This window comes from Manis pentadactyla, chromosome 4 (genome assembly GCF_030020395.1).
Source record: "Manis pentadactyla isolate mManPen7 chromosome 4, mManPen7.hap1, whole genome shotgun sequence".
Classification (NCBI taxonomy): domain Eukaryota; kingdom Metazoa; phylum Chordata; class Mammalia; order Pholidota; family Manidae; genus Manis; species Manis pentadactyla.
This window is the reverse complement of record NC_080022.1, coordinates 45,899,853-45,906,156: the sequence shown is the minus strand read 5'-3', so window position 1 is coordinate 45,906,156 and position 6,304 is coordinate 45,899,853. Positions and strand designations below refer to the sequence as shown.

The window sequence follows — 6,304 nt, the reverse complement described above, 5'->3', positions numbered from 1 at the left end:
TTATTCTGGATCAAGTTCAGTTAGGGTATTTCTTTTCTATAGCTTAGAGGATTCAACTGCTTTGATAAATGTCTGTAAACCCTTTAAATACCATCTCTTTCTGGCTGTAATCAACTCCGAACCTACCTACCACTTCTGCAAAAGGTGGACAAATCACTGACTCTCTCTTAGATTTGGTTGTCATCTCTAAGATAGGAATAACATGATTTTAATCTGCATCCACATAACTTTCCCACTTCAGGACCTCTGCACTCTCTCTTCCTTCTGCCTAGAATGCCCTTCCCTATGACCTTCCTGTACTAGCCTCCTTCTTAACACTCAGATCTTTGCATAACTAACACTTCTGCAGAGATTCTCCTGACCCTCCAGTATAAAGCAGTATAAACCCAGGTCTTGCCAGCTAGCACCCTCTTCTAACTGCTGTTTGATATTTTACTTATTCTTGATTCTCCCACACCCCAATCAGACGGTGCATGAGAGAAGGGATCAAGCTTGTCATGTTCTTTGCAACAGTCCCATCTCCCAGAACTGAGCCTGGCAGATAGTACACAAGCAGTGCATTTTAAATTTTTTAAATTTGAATTTTAAATTATTTGAATAATTTTGAACAAATGAGGGATTTTTCAACTTTAGGAGTAAACATTAGAAAACAATTATTGAACATTTTATGTGCCATGTACCTTTTCAAAGTGCTGGGCTTACGGTTGTAAACCTTATTTATTTGCTTCTTACTGGCAAATTGTCTTATTGACAATATCACGAGAGATACAAACACATATGCATCTACTGTATGGGAATGCATAAAGGTGGTGCAGAGAGCTGGGTTGTTGTGAGGAAGGATCTGGAGAGCTTGTGTGCTTAGAGAAAAGAACTAGGTAGTCTCAGGGTTCCAAATTGGTATATGGGATTATGGTGCCAACTTGCTATTCTGACCAGTGGGTTTGACTGATGGATGAAAAGATGGGACAGGAAAATGGGTCAGCTATTAAATGTACACTAGACTGTGAACTTTATATCTGTCTGGTTCACATTGTCCAGAATATACAGATGTATATACACAAACATAGTAGGTACTCAATAAGTATTTTTTGAATAAACAAAGATCCTATCTCAATGTGAAATAAAATCAAGAGTTGGTTATACCTACAATGGGATATTATTCAGCCTTAACAAGGAAGGAAATTCTGACACATGCTATAATATGAATGAAACTTGAGGACATTACGCTAAATGAAATAAGCCAGTCTCGAAAAAGACAAGTACCATATGATTTCACTCATACGAGGTATCTACAGTGGTCACTGTAATAGGAACAGGAAGTAGAATGGCGGTTGCCAGGGGTTGAGAGGAGGAGGGAATGGAAAGTTGTTTCATGGATACAGAGTTTCTGTTTAGCTAGATGAAAAATTTACGACATTTGGCTGCACAACAATGTGAATATACTTAACACTACTGAACTGTACACTTAAAGTGGTTAAGATGTTAACCTTTGGTATGTATATCTTACTGCATTTAAGAGTAAAATAATAATAATAAAATTCAAAGTGTGTGGCTGGTGATTCAGCTGCACCTGGGTTTGTGTTATTTTGTTTTCCTGACAAGTAAAAGAACTCAAAAAAGTCTGTGTTCCCAGTGTGAGTTCCTCCTGCCTTTAGATTCTGTGGATCCACATGAAAGGGAAAAGAGAAAACTGAGGCTCAGAGAGGCTTTTACAACTTGTCCACTGACGGCAGAGATAGTCCGGTGACTAGAACCCAAGTCTTTAGAACAGTTCCCATTGCACTGGCGGTCAGGGCCGGGGTCAGCCTCTGTAGCCAGTCCTCACATCCCATTCCTGCCTGGGGTACTGCTGCTTCTGCCACAGGAGACCGAAGATGCATTCCCTCTATGGCTCCGCTCGAAAGACTGATAGGCACCTCACAATTAGCGTGGTCTGCACTGAGCCCCGGATTTATTGTTACCAGATGATATATTCTTAAAAATAATTTTTGATGGTAGTTCACTACATGGTTTTTAGAATATAACTTAGAAAGAGTTCAAAGAATTGAGTTGTATTCCTGTAACAAAACTTTTTCTTTCCTTACCTACTTATTTTTGGGAATAAGGTTCTCAGTGCTGACAACTGTAAATATGATAGAAAGGAACGGAATTGATCATTAACCCTGTATCATTCTAGCAATAAATACACACCAATGGACACATGAACTGAGTAAAGAAAATCCTCATATATCTCATCATGAGATGAATTTCCAATAAAATTTTACTGTATGTTTAGGAACTATTCTTAAAAGTCCATAATATATTTGTTATTTTAATCAGTTGCATACTACTGATAATTATAATACAGATGAATTTTTTTGGTACTCAGAACCACGTGATTGCAGGAAACAGAACATTATACATTTCTATTTACATATTTTTGTTAGAGATCTATAATGGCAATAAGTAAGAGACTTTCACTCATGTGCTCTGCAGTAGGCAAAGGTTCTGGAGGGAGTAATACAGAACAAAAATATGAGTTCAGGAATAAAAGAACTATGTAAAATTTCTGTTTAGCTCTTTCATATTTTTTTAAGTAAATGTACACATCAGAATGCTACCATACTTAAATTTATTTAAAAGAGTGGCTTGGTATCTTAATTTTAAAATTTCAATAATATTTACAAATTGCCATAAATAACCTTCTTTGAAACTATTTAAACTTAAATTTAGACATTAACTTAAAAAGGTGCGTTAGATACATGATTTTCCAAGATCCTTGTGGGGGCAGGTGAACCAAACTGAGTCTGAACACCATTGGCATAGGCAGTCCTTGAGTTGTGCTGCAAAGGGATGCAAAGAAATGGATTGGTAGCTAGAAGCAGATATGGAACCACAAGAGATTTTTGTTTTTGGTTTGCTTTTGTTTTTAAAGATTGGAGAAATGACACAATGTTTGTGTGCAGAGGAGAATGATTTAGATGAGAGGGGAAAATGATGGTACAGATGAGGAGGGAGGGATCTAGGGCGGTGGCTGGGGTTGGAGGCCTCGGAAAGCGCAAGCCAGAGCAACCGTGCGCGGACTCCAGGCGCGCAGGAGGGCGGGCGAAGAGGACGCGGACACACTTGTCCCGGGAGGGGAAGGTGGGTGGATCAAGGAAGTTCTGGTCCGATAGCAACTATTTCCGTAATAAAATCGGAGCAAGACTGGCAGCTGGGAGGATGGGAGAGGGGGTGTTAGGGCTGATAAGAGAGAGAGAAAACAGTCGTTTATAGGAGTGGGAGAGAGTGCCCTCGGAAATGTGGCAGGACTTGGAGTTGATGCCAGGAATTTAGAGAGACCAGTCAGGGCCCGCGTGCTTTCCGCCACGTCCCCAGGCGGGCGCAGAGTAGGGCGGACAGAGAGCTGGGTTTCACCAGCGTGGGGGTGGGCAGGTGCTAAGGATGGGCGCAGTTGCAAGGCAGTTGAGGCCGAGTAATTAGAATGATGGAGCCTAGACTTGCAGCTGCAGGAGAGAAGGGACGGCGTTGGGTTGGTGATGGGGTCAGCGGATTGTTAAATCCGTGTGGGTACATAAATTGATGCATTTGGAATATTGGTTTTTCTTTTTTTTTAATGTAATCTATCATATATATGTATTTTTTCCAAGAGCACTTCTGACTCCAGTTCTCCTCTTTCCTTTTTTAATAGTTCTGCCGTCGTTTTCACGCGTGGAATACTTTCTTATTAATCGGAGGGAAGTGGTTGGCGGCTCCTCCACGATGGCTTGTGCTGCGCGCGCCTCTCGGCAGCGTCCTCGGAATTGGTGGCAGCCTTGTTGAAGTCCCGGCCTTCCCTCCGCGCCTGCCGGTCCCGGCAGTCCATTCAGGCCGCGGGAGAGATCAGGGAGCGCTGATCAGGAGCCCCGCGCGCTCTGGCGGAGCCGGTCCCCGTGGGCCGGAGAGGGCGCCACGGAGGTGGGCTGGCCTAGGTAGGTCCTCGGCCGCGGGGGGGGTCCCCCGCGCCCTCGTCTGGGCCTGGTGGTCGGGGGCTGCGAGGGGGGCCCGGGAGTGGGGGCTTGGAAGTCCGCGGGCCAACTGGGACCCTATTTTCTAGCGTTCGTCCCGCGCCCGGACGTTCGGCATGCCAGCGCAGAACGCTTTGCTGCGTTCGTCTGGGAGCGCGTTTAGGGTGAGATCACGGCGAAGGGTTTTGTTTAGCCTCCCCGCCGCCCCTCACCCGCCTCTGGTGGGGAGGGCGGGGCAGGCGCGGCCCAATGGGATCAGCCCAGGGCTTCCAGCCTGTTCTTGTTTTGAAAGCAGCCGTATCTGAAGAGCGGCTGAACATTAACTCTTTGTGGCGGTGTTTCATCTGTGGGGGAGGCCTGGTGGCTGGAGGATTTGGATTTGCAAGCCGCTTAATGCACAGCGTGCCGTCCGCCAAACACTTGATTTCGTGCTTTGTGCCACACCCTGGGAAAGTTTTCGGAGAAAAAGGCAACGTCCAGCCCTTTCCAGTGCCTGCCTCTGATTCTCAAGTCCCAGCTGTTGTCTGTTCCTGCACTGAAGTCTTGCAAGCCTATGATGTAGATATTAGTCTCCCTTTATTTTAGATAAGGCAGCTGCGGTTTAGAGATTTGAAGTGATCTACCAACATCATCTAGATGGTAGGGACAGAACTGGGTTTGGTGCAAATCTGCCCTCAAAGCCCAGGCACCTCCTAGTACTCTGCTGGGTCTTGCCCCCCAGGGGTACCAGCTTCGCTGGGTAGGGAGCCAACCAAGAAACTGTGGTAAGTAGTGCGTGCTGTAACCACGAATGCCAAAGGCAGGGGAAAATGTCAGTGATTATTTTTGTTTGCTAGTTTCTGTGTGATTCAGGGAAGTATCCCCAGAGGAAGTTAAATTTAACCTGGCCGAGGAGGATGGGTAGGAAGTTCCTGCTCAGGCCCAGGGAGCACAAGGTTCAAAGGGGCAGAGATTCTGGTACCCACAGAAAGTAATGAGTGAAAGGCCCTTAGGGAGCGAAAGTTTCACTGAGGAAGTAAATGGGGGCCTGGAGAGGGTAACTCATTCTTTCAGATCACAGAACAAATGAGTGACCAAACTGGGCCTGGAAGCCTGGTGCTCTACCCTTTAATCTGTGGTCTGTCTCACTTAATAACTTGGTAGTCAGGCTTACAGTGTAAGACTAGTTCATGCTTACTTAACACTTACTAAACAAGGACTTTATGTGTTTGTTTTAATTCTGGTAACAACTCCCTGAAATAGTATTTTATCAAGGAGACAGTGGAGACAGAGAAGTAATTTGCCCAAGATTACACTGCAAATCTGAGCCCAAAGCCCTTGTGCTTTCTACTCTGCTATAGTCCTAAAAAGTAGATAAGGAAAGAAGGGTGTGAAAAAAAAACAAAAAACCCTTTCAAAGTAGAAAATTGTATCCTGCTTTCTCAGATGAGGAAACAGGCTGGGAGATGTTCAGTGACTTGCCCAAGGTCACAGAATGGTCAACTGGTAGAGTTGGCATTGGAGACCACGGCTGAGCTCTCTGCTCCAGCTAACATGGCCCCCACCTTGCCTAGAGAAGCAAACATAGTTCTCCCTCTCTGGATAGTCTCTCAAATCTTTTCAGACAGCTCTGCCTTGGGAATGTTGGTCCCTGCAGGCAAAATAGCTCTAGTACTGGCCCAGTTGTACTGTCAAATAAAACTTTTCCAATGAGGAATTACCTGCCCAAACGGGGCAGGGATCTGGGTCCCCCAGCTGCCAATGTGGTGATTTTCTGCATTCCTCCTCACTTTCTCCTGTAGAGCAGGTCATCAGGGGATCTGGCTCACATTATCCCAAAAGACCAAAGTGTGGGATGCTTTTAGTGCTGGGGCCTTTTAGAGAAGCCACTTGATAAAGCAACTTCAGTTAAGGTTTGCAGGGTAAGTATCAAAGGGGCAAAGGCCGGTCAGGACAGCCTGCCCTGGAAGCCTGGGGCCTGCTTGAACTTAGTTAGCACCTCTTAAATTTGGGTGAAGAGTGACAAGCAGACAGAATTATGAATTGGGGGTGGGAAAACGAGTCTCCCCAAATATTTCTGTTTGCCAGTGACCCTCACTGACCGAGTGAATAAGATGCATGAGAATGCTCAAAATTAATTGAGTTCATCTGGCTTGTCTTTGCTGCTAACTAAGGTCTCTCTGAGGGGTTTGGATTCCAGAAAGGATATTTGGAAGGGCTTCCACTGTGGAAGGAAGCTCTGGACTAGATTCCAGGAGGACTGGGGAGCCCCAGCCAGTTCTGTCAATTACTGGCTGTGTGACCCTGGAAAAGGCAATCCATCTCTCCATGGCTTCAGT

At 45.2% G+C, this 6,304-nt stretch overlaps 1 long non-coding RNA gene across 2 annotated transcripts in view; it reads left to right on the top strand.

Moving 5' to 3' along the window:
* The first annotated feature begins 605 nt into the window (after nt 1–605).
* The window catches only part of LOC118925419 (uncharacterized), a 99,675-nt gene continuing 93,976 nt past the window's right edge, over nt 606–6,304 (top strand). Inside the window, exon 1 of one of the 2 annotated variants that reach the window (XR_005030039.2) lies at nt 606–4,750. This is a non-coding gene — a long non-coding RNA (uncharacterized LOC118925419). The remainder of the gene's footprint in view (nt 4,751–6,304) is intronic. The other variant, XR_005030036.2, reaches the window with a different exon arrangement.